Genomic DNA, 20,996 nt, shown 5'->3' on the forward strand with positions numbered 1-20,996 from the left:
CATAAAAGAAGTTATGACTTCTGTACGATCATTTTCAGTCTTAAGGGTGATTGGACTATCTGTGGCATTAGTTTGGTCTTTATATGTAAGCATAGTCCCATTCTTTTCACTGGGTCTTTGGCTTTCATTATAATATCTTCATTTGTCAAAATAGTATTATTGCCATAACATAGGTTATTGATTTTTCTTCCTCCATTTTAAAAACATGCTCATCTTTAAATCCAGCCTACTTCAATATATACTTAGCATATAGATTAAATCAATAGAATACATCCTTTGCTGATCTGGAACCACTCTGTTTTGCTATTTTCCATCTGGATCATGACTTCCTGTTTTGTGTATAAATTTTGCAAGCAGACAAATGGAATAATCTTGGGATTCCTATTTTCTTAAGAACATTCTAAAATCCTTGTTGATACCTCTTGCTCTTCAACCTTTTCTATAACCAGTTCAAACATCTGGCATGTACAACTGTAACCTGCATCAGATGATCCTAGGTACTATTTTCCTATTAGGTGAAATTAAGGATATCACAGTTAGCACATTGTTTTAAATCTAATTTCTTTGATATTGTATATAGGATGACCTCTTCCAATCTTTCGTTACTGTGTAATTCTCCAGATTTGCTGACATAATTAGGTTAACATATTTATTGATTATTCTGTTGCTTGCCATATTTCTGTAGATGTTCCAATTTCTGTAAACTTCCAATTTGGTAATAACCAGAATGTTGATCTAATTTCACCTTCTGGTACTACAGTTCTTATAAATGTTTATTTTTTTATAATTTTGGTATTTCTTAGAGAAATGTTCTACAGTATCTTGGTTCTTGTTGTTTGTACTGTATAGAATTTCAGTATTCTCTTTGAAAATGGTGGATACATGCTCAAGATCATATGATGGAAACCCATTGGCTTTCTTCTTTAACTTGGAACATGCACAGGAATAGATCTGTTCCAGAGTCACCATCTGACCATGTTTCTGATGCTTTAAGTAAGCTTTTCTACCTTGTTGTATTTGATTTCTGTGTGATAACAATGTACATAGGCATTATTTTGATTTTCAGAAGACTGTTAGCAACAGTCATCATTGATAGAAATTGACAGCGATTCTCATCATTCTCATCCTTCATTTCTGTTTCTTAGGCATACAGTCCAACTACTGTACATATTTCTTAATATTTTCAATTTTGAAATCTCAGCTTGCAACCATAACCAATACATCTTGCTTGCATGTTCTCTCTACTTCAGATTGAACTTTCTTCTGCATCAGTGGTTGGGACACAAAATTTGGATAACCATTATACAGAAAAGTTGCCCAGGAATCTAATTAATTTTATTCAGTTATTGATTGCATTGTCTTTGCCATTTTTTTCTGACTACGAAAGAAACACATTCATTGTTTTTCACATCCCAAGTATTAAACAATATGATTTTCTGACTGAAATTGTCCCATTCCAGCATTTCAATTCATTGATGCCTAAGATATCAATGTATAATCCATTAATTTAATATTTCACTGGCTTTACCCTGTTCATCTTTCTTATATACCATGTTCCCAATATAATTCTGTTTTTGCAGTTTCTGATTTTCTTTTCTTGCATGACAGTATTAATAATTAGATTTCCCAAGGATTGAATCCAGCCATATCATAAACATATTGATACTATGAAAGATCTTCAACTCTATAGCTGCATATTGAGTGACATCCAACCCAAGGGGCTGGCACTATATCATCAATCATTTTATCTTGCCTCTAGTTTTCTTGATAAAACTTACATTTACCATTGCCTCCTTCTCCTGTATGGTATAAAATGATTCCTTTGCTGTTGTTTTTCACTCATCCTTCCCAAGAACAACAGTGCAATGATGAGGCAGCATATCTGCAGTTGGTCAATTATAACACATCTCTGCATCAACAATATTTGTATTTTCAAGGGATCTCTGATGATCTCTTAAGTTGACGTCTTCCAAGTATTTGTATTATAACTCTCATAATCCTTGATCATAGAATATGTATAGTCTTCTGGGAAATCTAGTCTAAAAATCTAAAGGCATGAGATAGCTTATCATAATATTTAGCATGTCACTTTTTGAAATGGTCATTTTTTACTTTTCATGTCTTCTTAAATCATGTTATTTCAAAATGATGAGATTCTTTTTTTTTTTCAACAGCATTTATGTGAAGATGAATTTCATATCTTAGTTGACTATCAAGAGCATAGCCTTCTAAGTCTAGTAAATTATTAGCAAGAATGTATTTAAAGATAAATAGTAAATTAAAATCACCTACACATGTAACTTTGTCAGTAATATATGACAAAAGTTATTTTACATGTTGACATATTTGAAGATTTTTTTTCTCATTATCAAAAATGAGAGACATAAATCCTGCTGCCATATCTTTTTGAAAACCTTTTTTAAGTGATTGATTGCTTGAAAGTATACTTTTATTTATTATTGAAATAATAGATGTTACATACTTTTATTTAAATGAATGTTTTGATTTTTTAATATAATAATCACTTCATTATCTTCATCCTATGCACATATCCCACCTTTGTGTTTTAGAAATATACGCATGGAATGGATCCATACTTTAGAGTTGTACATTTAAGTGTTGCCTGATTAGCCATGACTAAATTAAGTTATCTTGATTGTAATAACCTACTGAATACAAGAATGTCTGAAATCTGTGTTACAGTTTCCTTTCAGGAAGCCGCCTCTGAATTCTTGAAGAAACCTAAGGCAGGGGTGACAAACTCACGTTGTCGTGGCAGTGCCATGTGATCTATCAGGACTTTTTTTCCCTTTGTTAAACCAGACGTGGGCATGGCCAGCACATGACACATCCGGCCCGTGGGCCGGGAGTTTGATAGCTCTGACCTAAGGCATTCCTTGTCCTCTAGTACACGTTGATTGGATAGCATATTATTTTAAAATAGGTTTAGACTTCAGTAGATATATGTATATATATTTTTCTTACTTGCTTGAAATGTTGGACTTTTTTTGGAAAAAGTCATGGTTGCCTTATCTATAGTTCTTCCTGTGTAAGCTGGATCATCAATAGGATTGTGTTATAATTCTGTATTGTACTTTCACTTTTGCTAGTTTCAGACACATTGTTCCTGATAGTTGTAGGCCCTGCAAGGAGTAGAGTTAAGGCATGGGTGGAGGGATTTGTACCTTGATAGTGGACATAAAGTATATAGTGCTGCTGGGAAGAACTCCTATTGAAATTTAGGAAACAGGCTGTCAAGTGTTTTAATTATTGAGTGAAATGGATCAACTGTTTGATTTGGCATAGTAGCTTCAGTTCTGTATTTGATTTGGAGAATGCTAAATAGAAAATATACCGTATTTCACTGTCATTTAATCCATTTAGATAAATGCATTTTTAAAGATGTCTTTCTTGAACACAATCCTCACTGGAAATGTTACACTTAATGTCCCATCTCTCCCTGTACCATGGCATAACCGATTGGGAAAGGTTCAGTTGTAATGATAAAGTGTTACAGTCTTATACAGCTAGATATTAAAATGTATGTGTGTGGATTTTCTTTTTCTTTTAGTTCTGTTAGTGATATCAATCACCCGAGTAAATAAAAATCAGTCTTGGGCATTAAAATTGTGTAACTGTTCCTTAAAAACTGAGATGTGGTAAGGAAATAATTTAAAGGAGATTCGTTGGTCTTCAAAGTTAGCAATGGTTAGGTTCATTAATGATTGTCTGGAAAAATCTACATTTTATATTGTTTCCATAAGTGATTTAGCAAAAAAAAAAAAAAAGTCCCATTGATTTAGAGCATACTTGTTTTGGGGGAAAGACCACTTGAACCAAACTTTTTATGTGCAATTACAGGGAAATTCTCAGGAAACTAATCAGTAACTAACTGTATAACTTGCTTTCCTTGATATTGTGACATAGGAGCATCTTGAGACCTAAATGGCAAGGAGGCTTAATTATATAATGGAAAATAACAGTGATGAAACACATTGGTTGCATTAGCACAACATAACTGCAGTAACTGAGTCTATCACCATTCTCAAGTACTATGATTTACCCAGTGATCCAGTGGCAGGCAACTGATGAAAGCTGAATCTGCTTGTTAAATACAAAGTGATCGTAGCATTCCAGCTTCCTTTTGATTTGACAACTTCACTCACCTCAGAATTCAAACAATATTAAAATCATGGCAGCTTGATCCAGGATTGGAGCAAGTGGAGATCATTCATGGTCAGAGGCAATGGGAATATATTCACTGGGTAGATATGAAAAGTGAATATATACCATAAAGATCAAATGCCTGCAGCAGTGACTACTCTAGACTCTCTATGTCTTTGTTTTCAGAGGCTGGAAAGAAATGTTAACCGCAGGTTAACCCTCTCTTGATACTTTGGATTTTTGGGGAAAGCATGATCTAACCCAGAAAGGAACAAGTGATAGGGTTTACATAACCCAAGAGGTATTTAATGTTAAAAAAAAAAGGATTGTAGCTGTTGTTAGTTGCGAAGTCGTGTCCAACCCAGTCATGTCCGATCCTGGACAACATTCATCCAGGCCTCCCTGTCTTCTACCATCCCCTGGAGTCCATTTAAGCTTACGCCAACTGCTTCAGTGACTCCATCCAGCCACCTCATTCTCTGCCATCCCCTTCTTTTATTGCCCTCAATCTTTCCCAGCATTAGGCTCTTCTCCAGTGAGTCCTTTCTTCTCATTAGGTGGCCAAAGTATTTGAGTTTCATCTTCAGGATCTGACCTTCTAAAGAGCAGTCAGGATTGATCTCCTCTAGGACTGACCTGTTTGATCGCTTTGCAATCCAAGGGACTCGCAGGAGTCTTCTCCAGCACCAGAGTTGAAAGGCCTCAATTCTTTGGTGTTCAGCCTTTCTTATGGTCCAGCATTGGAGCTGTACTGTGAACTTTATTATCCTGAATTGTCCAAAGATTCCTGATTCTGTTATACTTTTTCTTTGCTATCTCTTATGCCAGGAACTGTGTTTTGGAACATTTAAATGCGACCATTTAACTTTAAGTTTATCCTTTTTTCAGGTTCCTTTGGATCACTGTGGTCCAGGGATGGAGAATCATTTCTAGCTCCTGTCTGTGATGTTAGAGACTACAATAAGGCAGCAAATGAACAGGGCTGCTGTTGGCAAGTGCCCTTCATGTACAGACAGAGCATCTCAGTCAACGTATATTGGCTTGAACTTTTACACAATGCTACATCTTCCATTATCTTCTCATCTGAGAAAGATCATTTTCTTTTCCCAGATTGGAAAAAGTGTCCTTTCTCAGCATGTGTCAGAATGGGCCCACTGAAGACTCATGCCTTGTTCTGAAGTGTACCCCCAAGTTGCTGTGACCCTACATCCTGTGAAGTCATACTGTAATATTATTATGACTGTTTATGGTGCCTCTAGCAGTTCCCAAGCACAGCAGCACACAGAAAACTCACTAATTTTCAGTAGTCAAATAGCCCAGCATTTGGGTATATTTTGATTTTGTTGTGGTGCCCTGGGATGCCACAATGTGCGGTTAGGGGACTGTGGGTGTAGAATATTGTTTAAGCAAAGCACTTGTAATCTGTAAATGATACTTCATAGATTAGCCACTAAGCCCTGGCACAACATGCAAACACTAATCGAGCCATTCCGTGTAGATTAGCCAATTCTTCCAGTTAACGAAATCTCGGTTCGGCATGCTCTGTGAGGTCCCCGTGGAAGTCATTGTCACATGGGATTTCTTTGAGGACCAGGCTCAAAATGAAGCATTCTGTGGGAGAGGAATTGTGAGACAGTTCCCAGAAATAAAGGAGATCAGAAAAGATAATCCCTTTTTCTCCTTCAGTGCTACAAGAGTAGGACCGACTAGGTTCTCATCTCCTACAGAATGGATGGGGCAACTGCAATTGGCTGTAGCTCCTACTCCCCCATCCCTGTCTGCCATCATCATTTATAAATGACTGTAACTAAAAGTGGATGCACTTGGAACAACGATCAGTTCTTTCCCTACTTAGTCAAGTTTGCTTAATCTCCCTTGTTCTCTTGTTTATTTTGCATGCCAAAGATTTCAGTCTTTGCCATAATCTCCTAGGGAAAGAGCCTAATGTGATTTCTAAGGGCCATATGCAAATCCTAGACAGTATCCCATAGCTATGCATGTACACATAGTCAATAGAAAAGTAAAGATAGCTGATAATTTATTGCAAATATTAGAATATTTTTCTACAGATATTTGATAAACTTTCCCCTCCCCTCTGCTATTCTGTGCTTCAGCAGGATTTGTTTTTGGTTCAAAAGCTTGATGGTCCTCAGGAATCCAGCGATTAGCAGGAGAAATGGCATAGAATGATTGCGTGCACCATCTGAAGATGATACTGTTATATTAGGTATATCCAGTGAACAGCCTGGAACAATCCTGCACTCCATTGACGCTCCTAAAGTGATGTTTATAACAGGAGAACTTTTATACATTCAACTTTAGATGCATTGATTTTTCACATGAGCCATGTCCTTGCATTATTAAGGTCCTGGTTGATGTGGAATTCTGTGCGTACGTAGCTGAATATGCAAGGCTTTCCTGCTGGCATAAATGATGTCATTTATGTGATGTTGGTAGTAGAATGGACTTACCCAGGTCCCTTACATAGTCAATATTTTAGATTTAATTACAATCAGATAGGAGGTAGTATGGTAAGTAATGGATGAGTTTCTCTGGGGCTGTGGTGAGCAGCCAGAATATCACTTGGAATAGAGAATTTCTATATGAGCTGTAGCAATCTGAGATACTGATCTTTAAATTTGAAAGGTTATTTTAGTTTCCAGTGTTAGAGGAGACAATCAGGATAAAAAAAGAAACATTTTCAAATGTAAAATGAAGATTGTTCGCTTAAACCAGCCTTCCCCAATCCAGTGGCTGTTATATATGTTGCCACTACAATTTTTAGGGATTCTCTCTTCACCTGCACAGACCTCACTTTCCACCCACAATCTAAATGATTGCAATTAATCAGTTTTTTAACTTATAGTTTGTGATTGCTTCCCATTATTGTATTTTGGGAAGTTAGAAATGTTGTAATGTTAATGAAATTAAAATGGTCTGGCAAAATAATACTCCAGAAAACTATTATTTAACTAGTTATATTCAGCCAGACTGTCAGGATAATAAATCAGAAGACTATGGTTTTTTTAGCAACGTTAGCAAAATATATAAAACCTGTCTTGCTGTGCGGAATGTATTTTAAATGCTTCCAATTAATAGATTTACTGTGTTTTTTCCTGACAGTTCAAGGCAAAGCACAATTATAAATCAAACAAATCTTCACATTCCTGTTACTGTGATCCAGATTATTTGGAAAAACAATTAAAATGAAGCAATTTGAAATCACACCCATTAGTTATTTTTGAATTTGCAAGCTCGAAAAATGTAATCTTATTTGTAATGAGTAGCTGTGTTAACATAAACAAGGCAACATTTAGAAAAAGATAATATGCCCTTTTTTACTTAAAATAGAATTGTTTGTATCTTTTGCTTCTGATATTCAAGAAAACCTAAATGTTGAGCTTGTTTTTAGCATTTTTGCCCCTTTTGCTGTGCTTCTGATATGTTACGTCAGTAATTTGACATTAAATTCATTTGTGATCTCTCTATTTTTGGTACCTCTAATTCTATCCCACTTTCTTTTAGCAAATGTAATATAGTCATATTTTACAAAGAAATAGAATGGTCATGGGGAATGAATTGGTTGAAGTGGAATGCTGGAAATATATGGTGTGCTCTAATGGTTTATATATGTATCTGTAGATTACTTTGGTTATATATGTTTCTGTAGATTACTTTGATTAGTTTGATTCATTGCTTTGCTCTTCTCAGGTTGTATTTTGTTTTTTTTATTCCTCTTAGCCCTGCGCATTTGGTTTGGACTGCCAAATTCCCCTGGGAAGCCTTTTTCCTAGCCCCAGTGGGTGACAAGGGGAGGGCTAGCAGTGTCTCCACGCTAACCCCCCCCGTCCTTCTTGTTGCCTCCCTGCCGTTTTCTTTCCTTTCTGAACCTCGATTTGATTTAATTCGCTCCGATTCGCTCCGTCCCCCCGAACGCCGTTTTTCTTCTCCGGAAGAGTTGTTTGCCTCTTCCTTGCCTATCCTCTTCTTTGCGGACCTTGTATTGTCCCTGGGGAGGTTTTTCCTTTCTGCAGCTAGAGGCCCCGTAATTCCACATTGCTGGCGGCCGCCATTTTAAGCGACGCCTCGTGGTCGGCCACCATTTTGTTTTTCGTTTATATCATTCCGAACGCTGTAGTGTGATTACAGCTCAAGCAGCAGGACCCGCAGGCCTGCTCAGAGCAATAAATTAGCTTCTCCTTCCAGCCTTGTTTGCTTTGGAGACCAGCTCTCCAACTTTGCTTGTTGGCTTTTCCTGCAGCCTGCCTTAGCTGGCGCAGCAAATACAGCACCACTTCCGCCCAGTTCTGCCTGGGAAGGCAGTTGGTATAGGCCTAGCTGTCTCTACAAGGCCTCTGGCGTTCATTGCTCGATTGGACCGGTTTTTTCATATATATTTTATTTTGCATATATAAAATATATTATTTATACATACATACATACATACATACATAATAATAATAATAATAAGGGATACAATGACGGGAAAATACCAACAAAGCTAATAAAGTACCCGCGAAAACTTAAGAAAACAAATATATATATATATATATATAAAGAGATAGAGGAAATAATATTATAACTCAATATAGAAGAAGTTAAGGGGGGGGGGGGCGTGAAAGAAATTTTTTTCAGGGCTCCCGGCCTTGTTGTAGGTCGACCCCTAGGCGTGCCAACCGCCTCTTATTGCTCGTTATCTCACTCAATTATCTTGAAATGGCAGAAGGCAATCCTTCCAAAGGCCCTTCTTTGAAGGCCAAATCTAAAACCCACCATCTGCGCAGGCAGGCTAAGGATACGTCCAAAGCCTCCCAGAGGGACGCCTTAAGACGCCACAAGGCGCTGGAAAAAGAAATTGATAGACGCACCAGGCAGGCAGGCTCTGTGCCTCCCGTTCTACCACCTTCCACTCCCTCTACCTCTACTCAACCCCCCCTCCCTTAGTCTATTCCTCCCTATCCAGGCGCAGCTCGCCCTCTCAGGGCCACCAGGCTCCTGAAACACCGGTCAGACAGACACCAGAGGCTACCTTCACGCCCACAGCCGCCGGCCTACGCCAGGAGGAACCACTTATACAGGAGGTTCCGGAGCAACTGAGACCCTGGATGGAGTTGGCTATCCGCCAAGGAATCACGGAAGGACTCCAACAGATAGTTAGGCCAGGCCTACATCCCCTGGCCCCCGAATCTGAGTCTCATTCCGTAAGATCCCTCCCACTCAGATCGGAACCGCTCCAGGATCAGGTACCCCCTCAGGGGGAGGTTTCCCCTTCAGTAAGGGAGGAGGAGGAGGCGGAAGGGGACTTAGATCTGTGTAGGGAGGAGGAGGAGGAGTTTGACTTGGGGTCCTTACAATATAACGAACCCCTTTCCGACATGGACCCATCAGAGGCGGAGATGTCAGAGGATGAGGGTCTCACCCTCAACCAACCCGCCTTTGTAGGGCTATTCAAGCCCCAATTATTCAAATCCCTTCTGTTCAAGGCCAGGAATATATCGGGACTAAAGACTCAGAACCCCTCTGATCCCTCTCCTCTTGTCTCGGAAGGTCCAGAGGACTCCATTTTCAAACAGCCTGTAGTGGAAGCCGAGGTTATCCCAACTCCTCCCATCTTCCTTGACCTGGTGTCCAAGCAGTTGGCCTCTTCGGTGGCCCCCCCTGCCCCTTCGGCCCATGATAAAAAGTTTTTCAATCTAGATCCAGAACTTTCCAACTTATTGGGCACTCCGGAGGTTAATGAGCCCATTGTAGCTCTGGCCTCTTCCTCCACCCTCAGCGACCCCTTAGAGGCCTTGAGACCAGAGGAGAAACAGGCCGAGCTGGCCTTGCGCCGAGCTCACCAGTCAGATGCTTGGGCAATCAGATCGGCCACGGCCGCCTCCTTCTTTACCAGGTCATCCATTCGCTGGCTTTGCCAGCTTAAGCAGCATGTCCCAGCCTCCAATGTCCGAGCTCATCAGGACATAGCCAAGATTACGGCCGCAGCCGAGTTCTCGGCCGACGCTACCTTCCACTCTGTCAAATTTTCCACCCGTGCTATTTCCTCCCATGTCTCTGCCCGCCGTCTGCTCTGGCTAAAGCACTGGCAGGCAGACCTCAAAAATAAAGTAAAATTGGCTTCCGCTCCCCTCGTGGGAAATAAATTATTTGGACCATCCTTGGATCCCCTGTTAGTCGAAGGGAGGAATAAGAAAAAATTCCTTCCATCCCTCACCCGGAAGCCAGAGCCCAGATCCCTGCAGCCCTTTCAGAGAGCTCCCTTTCGTCCCTTTTTCCAGGCCTCCTTCTCTCCCAGGTACCCAAGGCCCCCTCCCTTTGGGTCGGGCCAGCCTCAGGACAGGTCCGACTCCTCTGATAGAAACAGAAGGGGCGGTAGCTTCAAAAGGCCCTTTCGTGGCTCTGGCAGCAGGCCCTTCAGGCGCTCCAGATAGGCCACCTGATCTAATTCCCATTGGCGGGCGTCTTAAGACCTTCGCCAACCAGTGGGACGCCTCCACTTCTGACGCCTGGGTTAGGGACACCATCAGGTTTGGCCTTGCCCTCGAATTTCAATCTACCCCCCCGACTTTTTCATGCCATGCCCCCTCTCCAAGAACCACACTAAATGCAGCCTCATGGACTCAGCAATTCAGCACCTACTTGACATACAGGCTATCCAGCCCGTCCCTCAGTCTCAAAGAGGACAGGGATTCTATTCCCATTTATTTGTGGTCCCCAAACACTCGGGGGGATGGAGAGCGATTCTGGATTTAAAGCGGTTTAACCGCTATCTCGTATACTGCAAATTCAAAATCCATCCTGCTGGGCGTTAGACAGGGGGACTGGTTGTCATCCATTGACCTCTCAGAGGCATACCTACACATTCCAATCCGACCTTCTCATTACAAATATCTGCGTTTTTGTTACAATAACCTCCACTTTCAATACGTGGCTCTCCCATTTGGGTTGGCCTCTGCCCCCAGAACCTTTACCAAGGTCCTGGCCGCACTAGCTGCCCACCTCAGAACCCTTCCTGTGCGCCTCCACTGTTACCTGGATGATATCCTCATCCTATCCCCTTCTAGGGATCAAACAGTGAGGGATACTCAAATTACCCTAACCTCTCTCCAGGAACATGGGTTCCTTATCAATTGGAAGAAAAGCCAATTATCCCCTTCCACCAGGATAACCCACCTGGGGACGGTAATCGACACTGTGAAAGGGAAGGTGTTCCTATCTCCGGAGAGAATCCTCAGCATCCAAAAATCTGTCAGAAGCATCAGACGCCTTAAGAGGGTTTCCCTTCTAGAACTATCTCAATTACTGGGTAAAATGATATCTTGTCTTTCCATTATTCCCTGGGCCTGTTTACACTCCAGATCCCTCCAGTGGTTCCTGCTCCTGTACCAAAGAACCGGATCAAGCAATTCAAAACGCAAGGTCAGAGTTCCACCAAGGGTGCTCACGTCCCTCCTTTGGTGGAGCAACTCATCCATCAACAAGGGCTGCCTCATCAAGGAGCCCCCAAGACTCACTGTCACCACAGACGCCAGTCTGTCCAGATGGGGCGCTCACCTTCAGTCCCTTACAGCACAGGGCAGATGGTCAGCGACAGAGAAACTGTGCAACATAAACTGGTTGGAGCTTCACGCCGTCCACCTGGCCCTCCGCAGCTTCCTTCCCCAGGTACGCGGCTGCCACATTCTTATCCTCACCGACAACATCACGGCCAAAGCCCACATCAACAAACAGGGGCACTCAATCATCACGCTTAATGAGGGAGGCCGAGCGTCTCTGTCGGTGGGCGGAGTCTCACCTCCTTTCCCTCAGGGCAGATCACATCTCGGGTATCTCCAACACCCAAGCAGACTGGTTGAGCAGGGCCACCATAGACCAGTCGGAGTGGCGTCTCCACCCATCTCTGTTCAGGGAGGCGGCATCCATTTTCGGTCTACCAGTAGTGGACCTATTTGCCTCCCCCCTCAATACCCAACTTCCAAGGTTTGTTTCAAGATTCCCTTCCCCAGGGGTGGAGAACCACAACGCCCTACGGTGTCCGTGGCCCACGGGTCTTCTTTATGCATTCCCTCCTCTGGTGCTGGTGCCCATAGTCCTTCAGAAGGTACTTCACGAGAAAGCGAAACTGCTTCTGGTAGCACCTTATTGGCCCCGTCGCCCTTGGTTTGTGGACCTCCGCAGCCTATCAGTGGCCCCTCCCTGGAGAATCCCAGCAGACAGAATCTCCCTGTCTCAAGGTCCCCTTCTCCACCCGAACCCCCAATGGCTCCAACTAGCCGTCTGGAGGTTGAGCGGGAACGTTTGAAGAGGGAAAACCTCTCTAACAGGGTCATTGATACCATTCTAGCAGCCAGGCGACCCTCAACCACAAGAATCTACAACGCCACCTGGAACATTTTCCGTAAATGGTGTGTCAAGCTTCTTATCGACCCAACTGCCCCTTCCATTGCCCAAGTACTTGACTTTCTCCAGGAGTGTCTCAGCAAGGGGCTGTCCCCCAATACATTAAGATGTCAGGTAGCAGCCTTATCTACAGTCATCTCCTGTAAAGAAGCCAGTTCCCTCTCTCACCATCCCCGTATTTGGGCCTTTCTGAAAGGGGCCACAAATTTACGTCCTCTGTCCCTCCACCGGTACCCAACCTGGGACCTCAACAGGGTCCTTACCTCCCTCACAAAACCACCCTTCGAACCCTTAAGAGAGGTTTCTCTTCAGTTTCTATCATACAAGGTAGTTTTCCTCGTAGCGATCACATCAGCCCGTAGGATCTCAGAGATCGCGGCACTGTCCACTAGGAAAGACCTTTGTGTGTTCCATCCTGATCGAGTGGTCCTCCGGCTTGACCCTTCCTTCTTACCCAAAATCAATTCGGTTTTCCACAGGGCACAAGAACTTATCCTACCTAATTTTTGCCCCAGGCCAACTCAGGAAAGGGAGAGGCAATGGCACACTCTGGATGTCAGATGTGCCTTGCGAGTTTACATTAAACGCACTGAGGCCTTTCGTAAGTCTGAGGCCTTGTTCATATCCTTCCAACCTAAATCACAAGGGCTCAAGGTTCCACCAACAACCATAGGCCGTTGGATAAGGGCAGCCATTGCCAGGGCATACCAGTCACAGGCCCTTCAGGTGCCCAGGGTTATCACGGCTCACTCCATGAGGAGTGCGGCAACTTCAGCTGCCTGGGCTACCCAGGCTCCAATAATCGACATTTGCCGGCCAGCGACGTGGGCCTCCCCGTCACCCTTCATTAGGCATTACAAGATTGACAGGCATGCCTCAGCCGAGGCTTCTTTCGGTAGAAGGGTTCTTCAGAGGGTTCTTAGGGAACCCGAGGCGACTACAGAACAGATGGCGCCCCTCCCGTAGGACAGGCCCAGCTTTGGTATGTCCCACTCTCTGGATGCTCCGAGCAGCTCTAAGGAGAATGGGCGTTGGTTCTTACCTGACACGCCATTTCTCTTCGAGCTGCGAGGAGCATCCAGCCCCTCCCTTATCTTTCACCGTCTGGTGGGGTCTTGTTTCGGCCAATGAACCTTTAAGTCTAGCAAGATGAGAGCACGAATTTCTGTTTCCTCTCGCCTTCGCATAAACTGGGGAACGCTGTAATGGAGTCACGTGATGGAAGGAGGAGCGTTCCTCAATAATTAAGCTCAGCCTACAACAGCTGAGACTGAAGCACCACCCTACTCTCTGGATGCTCCTCGCAGCTCGAAGAGAAATGGCGTGTCAGGTAAGAACCAACGCCCATTCTAAGCAATGTACAGGAGTGGTTTTTGAAAATTTATTGAAACATAATTAGCCATCAAAGCTGTAATTTAAAATCTGTGATATTAATACTGTAGAAACATGGATGGATTAGTATCTTATCTGCTCTAGCTTTTCCATAGATATCAATCAACTCAGTTTTTTCCCATAAAAGACACATTCTTTTCCAAAATATTGTACCTAGTCTTAATTAGACATAATGGTAGAACTACACAAGGCAATTTCTTTGTATTTCTCTTACCTCACCACTTTTGTGAAAAGATCTGAATTATTAACATAATTTTAAAAGGCTGGGACTTTCCAACATAGGCAACAGTTTTTTTTTTTCATAATCTGTATGCTGAGCTTTTAAAAGTTGCTGCAGGTTTGTACCTGTTTACAGAAATGTAAGATCTATTGAGTTGATTGTCACTTAAATCTGTCTAGACTTGTTTAGGATTGCAGTAGTATTGGTTCAGAACAAACAAGAGAGTATGTGTCCACTTATTACTTATTAAGGCATTTATTGCAGGGAGTGGGATTCAAATTTCTTAAAAACCGGTTCTGTGGGTGTGACCTAATTTGTGGGTGTGGCTTGCTGACTGGGCATGGCTTGGTGGTCATGTGACTGGCTGGGCATGGCTTGTATGTAAATATTATAAATATTTATGTAAATATTGAAATTTTAATAAAAAAAGATTAACTTTTACCCAAAATCAGGCAAAGCAGACAGGCAGATTGAATTGCTCACAGAATCACAGATTCATTCAGAGTTCTATCTTTCTGCAATCGGCTACCTGAGTGTCACATAAAATTTGCTAGCAAGCAAACTCACAAAATTAACTCACAACACACCATGTATGTAAATATTGAATTTTTTATAAAAAAAGAAGAACTTTTATCCAAAATCAGGCAAAGCAGGCAGGCAGATTGAGTTGCTCACAGAATCACAGATTCACTTAGAGATCTGTGTTTCTACCATCTGCTACCTGAGTCTACACCAAATAATAGAAGCTTCAGGCTCAGCTCTGCTTTTACATTCGCTAGCAAGTAAGAAATCCAACGTTTTCCTGCTTTCTAGCAGAACAGCCGATGGTTGGGGAAAAATAAAAGGAAAAATGGCAACTTACCAAATGCAGGCAAGTTGGGTGGCCCACATGCCAGGTAAGGAATGAGTGGGAGGGGCCGGCCAGCCAGTGGCGCAGTTTGCCGGTTCTCCAGCAGGTAGAAACCCCTGGGGAGAGTGTATTTTGTGCACACATATGTAGACCATTTCCTAAAAACCTCAGCTGTATGGACAGCTGACAAGCACTGTGCGAGCATGCGCAGCGTTTGAAAATCCTCTTCTTTCCTGCTTTTTCAACCTCAGCTGTGCCGCGCAAAGCAGCTGAGGTTGAAAACGCAGGAAATAAAGGACAGCCAAAAGCCCGGGCGGGCGGCTGGGCCAAACAGAGCAGCAGACACTGAACTGTTTCGGTGTCTGCTGCTCTTCAGAGCTACCGGTTCTATAGAACTGGGCCGAACTGGTAGCATCCCACCCCTGATTTATCGTGATGTGAGGAAGTATTTATTTAGCCTTTTCATTTTTAAGCAGACCAGGGAAGCATATGAAGTGTAATTTCCCCGAATAGAAGATGACACATGAGGTGGTGGTAGGGAGGGAAGTATCTGTTTTGGTGCAATTTTATTGCCTCCCTAGTGGGGCCAATAAACTTGCACCAAAACAGATATTGTGAACCAATCAAATTTATTATTTATAAATTGGACACCCAGCATTTGCGGGTTGGCACTTCTTTTGCATGATGGTAGATCTATTCCTTTAAAAATGGTGTCTACAAAAACTGTGAATTTGTCTGTTTAATGTGTCTGGCTTTTTCTCAAGAAGCTTAGAATGGCATACAAGCATTCTTTGCATCATTTTTCCCCATGCCAATAACTACATGCTATATGTCATTTGATTAGATGTACACTGCTGCGTGTGTATGATCAGGATTATTTACGTATTTATTTTTTAAAACCTTTACATAGTTGCCCAAAGACTAACCAACTCTGGGCGGCTCCCAATCAAAAGTTAAAGCAACATATAAAATCATATTAAAACCATAAGACCAAACAGATTAAAATATTTAAAAACAACAAAGGCCTGGCACCAAATCAAACTTCTAATGTGCAATTATCTGATCTTATCCTGCTGCTTGTGGGAGAAGCCAGGTCTTTAAAGCTTTACAGAAGGCTAGGAGGATGGGGGCCTGCCAAACTTTAGGGGGCAGAGTGTTTCAAAAGGTTAGGGACCTGCATGGAAAAGGCATTGTTCCCAGTTCACATCGGATGACAGTATTTAAGGAAGGGACAAGGAGCCTGCCCACCCTATTTAACATGGTAGGACAAGTAGGTATCCTTAAGGAAAGGCCGTCCAATACATAACCCACACTGTGTCGTGTAGGGGTTTAAAAACGATGACCCGCACCTTGAATTACACTCTGAAAGAAACTGAAAGCTGGTAGGAGTAGCAGAACCTGGAGGCGGAGTTAAAAGAGGAATAAACTTAGAATCTCTACAGAGCTACAAGCAAAGTAAACACAGCCTCCTTGAATTCTGTTGACCCTTATTTAACTCCTATGCAAAAGCATGATTAGCAATAAATCAGTTTAATTGGACCTTCATGTGTGGATCAGTGTAGTTCGTGCAATAAAGGTGATACACGGGAAAACCTAGGGGTCCCCATTATTGTGCGCATCTGCTGCGTTCTGGACCAGCTGAAGTTTCTGGATGGTCTTCAAGCCTCAGATAGGGTGCATTGCGATAATTTAAATGGAAGACATGAGTGGCCGTGCATAGCTGAAGGTAGACTTTAACTAGATCTTCTGTTCTAGTACCATAACCACTCTTATCACTATAATTCAGGAGAATAGAGGGGTGGGGTTGCTTTCACATTACTGCTGTGTTGAAATTCTATACAACTTGAATTGGCAGGAAACAATATTGGCATAATGCTTTGCTATCCCTATTTCTAATCCCTAACCTGCTTATATTATGTCTATTCTGGAAGGCTGCCAAATGATGCTGTTCTGATCAGGAAGCATGCTACTCATTACAGGCAAGATGGATTAGTTTTCCCTTTTTGCTTTGTTGCCATTCCCTTTCATCATGTCACTGGCTAGCCAGGAATACCTCCTGCAGTTAATAGCACCTTAGCAAAAATGTGTTGAGGTCAAATGAAATTTAGTTATTCTGACTGAGCTTATCTAGGCTGCTTTGTACCCTGCTCTTCTTCCAATTCTGTGATATCACAAACTGAATAAAAGTGTAAGCAAGAAACAAACAGGAATAATGAAAGAAGTTGTGTCCTTAGTAGTGGTACAAAACAGTACAATTTTAATGAGACCCTTCCCTTCCTGTTTATCTGCCCCTGTGAATGCCAGCCTCTTTTGCATGCATGCAAGCAAGCACATGCACAGACATGTTCATATACGTTGTCAACAAATACCAGCCTCAGTATTTCTCTGTGTGATGTTGGTTCTGTGATTTCACAATTCCATTACCTCAACTCTGCACAGTGCTGCTTCCCTTTCTCATCCCAGCATTAATGTGCAATTAATACAGTCCTAGGAACCTCTTTATTGGAGTGGTGGAAAACCTTCTTTGACCTGGTTTGTCAAAGAAACGATGCAAATGTACTTGATAGCTAATGTTGATATAAATCTTCTCTGATCAGGTCAAAGTGATTGGTTGTTGAGCAGAGCAAATATCTGTTAGCAAATGGGAGCTGTTTCTGCACTTCTGAGGATTTCCTCTGCTGGCTCATCTTTCCAAAAAATATAATTGTATGGGGCACTGATGTGAAAGAAAGAGCACTAGATATTGTATGGAGGAAAGCTAAGCAAGCCCAAGGAGAATGCCACAGCCAAGGACATTTAAACTTAGTACTGTAATGCTGATCTCGTGACCCGAAACCACCCTAAGTAGATTGAAAAACTTGACTGAATTAAAGAAAATTGAAAATGCTTACCATATAAATGAGCTGGAGGGGTCAAACATTACTCTACAATTCTGATCGGCCATTTAAATTTCTTGCATGCTCAGGAGAACAGCCAGATCAAGGTGGTAACATGCCGACATCCATAGGTCACACTGTGCTGTACATGGACCCAGCAGCTGGTGGAGGGAAGCCATTCAGATGCCAAGGTTGTGAGAGGAAGGCAAAGGAAGTTCTCCCCCTGCCCCCCCCGCTTAAAAATCACAGCAGCGTAGTGAACATTCTAGTCTGGTTGTGCAAGCTTGACAGTCTGCTAATAGCAGCCCTTGTTCCAAATAGCAGCATATATTTGGCAGAGGTTAATAAAGTAGCCCGTGGCTTATTGGAGATGCATTTCTGTTTGGGGCATGGGGATACAGATTCCCCGTGCTATTTGGGGGAGGGGAGGGTTCCTCCGAATTGTGAAGGGAGAGAGCATGATGGCTCAGCGGTTAAAGACAGCTGAAAAGATGACCGCCCACATTCGAGACCCAAGTGCCGCAGGATGGGGTGAGCGTCCATTACTTGCTCCAGCTCCCGCCCACCTAGCAGTTGGAAAGCATGCTAGTAGATAAATAAGTACTACGTTAGCGGGAAGGTAACTGCTCTGTGTGCCTCAGCATATAGTGATGCTGGCCACCTGACCACAGAAATGTCTTTGGACAATACTGGCTCCCTCGACTAGGAAATAGAGATGAGTGAGCACCACTCCCTAGAGTCAGATATGACCGGACAAGGGAAACCTTTCTTTACCTTTAGTATTGAAGGGCTAGTAACAATAGGTAGGGAACATCTTATAGTGCTTCCGAAGAGCAGTGCCCATTTCTGGATTGTCCAAAAGATGCTTTTTCAAGAGGCAACTGGACTTTGTGGTTTTTCTTTGAAGACGTTTCGCTTCTCATCCAAGAAGCTTCTTCAGAGCTGAAGAAACTTCTTGGATAAGAAGTGAAATGTCTTCAAAGAAAAACCACAAAGTCCAGTTGCCTCTTGAAAAAGCACCTTTGGGACAACCATGACCTGGATGACTGAGAATCTCCATAGACACATTTCCGGATTGCGTTACAATATCTTGTATGCCAGGCAGGACAGAAACAATGGATGGAAACTAATCAAGGAGAAAAGCAACCTGAAACGAATAAGCTTCCTAACAGTGAGAACAATTAACCAGTGGAACAGCTTGCCTTCAGAAGTTGTAGGGGCTTCATCACTGGAGGTGTTTAAGAAAAGACTGGACAGTCACTTGTCTGAAATGGTGTAGGATTTCCTGTTGGATTAGAAGATTTCCAAGGTCCCTTCCAGCTCTATTCTGATTGAAGCTTTGTTCAGCTGTTTAGGCAGAGAAGAGCAGAATGACATCAGAAGAGGTTGGCTAGAGATCAGAGTGTACCTGGATCAGCCTGAAATACCCAATAAAGGTGTGATCACACCCCTTATAGGCCCTTTCAAGTCACTGCCTGGCAGAGCACAACAGATTTTTATGTATCTTGAGACTGTCTTTGCATTGTCTTGGAATAAGGCTGGGAAATACTACACTTATACTGACTTACTTACTGTGTTACTCTTGTACTGGGGGAAAGATAAGGGCAGTATTGTGGGAACAAGGGAGAAATTGGTGCCAGGATGCCCATTAGTGCAAATGGAGATAGAAAAATATTTGAATCCAACCCATTATATTTTAAAAATTGCAAGAGACTTTCTAATTATAACTGAACATAATTGAAAAAGATACTAGGCCATAAAATATAACCTCTCCCATTGCATTTTTTATGATCATGCGGAAAGTTGAATGTGCAAAACCAAATTGGCCGTGTAAGCAGCAGGGATGGGTGATAGATAACACAGTCCTTCCAATTTGGTTGTGTTAAATTTGGGGAAAGAGAAACTCCTTGTTTGTAGGATACAAATTAATGTATGTATCTTAAGTTCTCACAGCTACATATAGAAATTTGCTAAATGGGAGAGCAGGTAATTCTTCATGAAATTTAATTTTGGGATAGGGAGCTATTTTTTCCACCTTTACAGGTGAGGGACTTTCAAGGTGAAGTACCTGGGGGGCAGGTCTCCTGACAACAGTGAATTTTGAGTAAACATATTCAGGCTACAGAATAGGCAAAACCAGATTTGTCTAGAGCCATCTGATACGTGCATGGCTTCATAAAATAACATTTGCCTTGTTCTGCCTGAAGCAGAGCTGGACTTTAAACATTAGATTGCAGGACTTCCTTATTAAAATTGAGGTCCTCTGTGGTAGAAATCTATTGAGTTAAAAAAAGCAATCCTTTTATTAAGATTAATTGCAGTGCAAGATAAAAGCTTTTAAGCTTTGCAATTTCCTTCCTTATCCAGTTTGTTTAAAAGGGAGGACAGGTTCGATAGGCATTTCAACATTGCATTTGCTTAAAATAACAATGTTAAAGTTGCATTGCATTAACTCCTTGTTTGCAGCATGAATATGAATTGCACTGAATTTTGCTCTTGATGGATCACTAGTGAGGTAAATTCTGCTAAATTTACAAAGTCTTTCAGAAGTTTTTCACCGTTTCTGTTTAAATGTAGGCACAGTAGATGTGTCCTTGTATATCAGTTGAATTGCCTAAAGTTGCAACCTTTACACTAAAATGTTTCAGCATTAAATAACTTTATACCACATACATACCTTCAAACGATAAAAAGGGTGGACCTAATATAAAAAGAGGAGCAAAATCAGAAGAAAAAAATAAGAAAAAAAATATGGAATAGTTATGTGCTGAGTAACAAAATAAGAAAAAAATATGGAACTGTTGTGTGAGTAACAGGCTTACAAATAAGAGTTGTAAAAGATTTCATTTTCAAAGAAACACAAACGATAAAAACATTTCATGTAGCTAGTTGTACAGGCATAATATTCACCTGTTCAAAGATGAAGGTTCATCCTTGCCTCTTAGGGCTGAAAAGTATATTCAGGAGCCTTCCTCTCTCGTTCTGTGTTCAGTCAGGTTCATCTGTTACTTTTGTCTTGCTGGTAACTAAGACCTTCTTGGTTGCTTGGTGATTGTATGGTGTTTGAGATATGCTTGGAGGAGTAATATGAGAA

The 20,996-nt window shown here is 42.0% G+C and overlaps 1 protein-coding gene and 1 long non-coding RNA gene across 35 annotated transcripts in view; one reads left to right on the top strand and one right to left on the bottom strand.

Annotated features, from left to right (window-relative positions):
• Positions 1-20,996, top strand: part of CLASP1 (cytoplasmic linker associated protein 1) — a 231,758-nt gene that overhangs the window by 2,650 nt on the left and 208,112 nt on the right. The gene's annotated exons all lie outside the window — the stretch shown is intronic.
• LOC148133188 (uncharacterized) lies at positions 6,186-20,986 on the bottom strand. 2 transcript variants are annotated; one of them, XR_015747186.1, is made up of 4 exons: positions 20,813-20,986; positions 19,105-19,249; positions 17,918-18,063; positions 6,186-6,439 (listed from the first exon to the last, which is right to left on the bottom strand). It is a non-coding gene; the product is annotated as an uncharacterized LOC148133188 (long non-coding RNA). The 2 variants fall into 2 exon arrangements; XR_015747185.1 differs by lacking the exon at positions 6,186-6,439 and adding an exon at positions 16,644-17,742.

This window comes from Notechis scutatus, chromosome 1, assembly GCF_049901735.1.
Source record: "Notechis scutatus isolate UNSWTSFEM ecotype Mainland chromosome 1, rNotScu1.2, whole genome shotgun sequence".
Taxonomy (NCBI): domain Eukaryota; kingdom Metazoa; phylum Chordata; class Lepidosauria; order Squamata; family Elapidae; genus Notechis; species Notechis scutatus.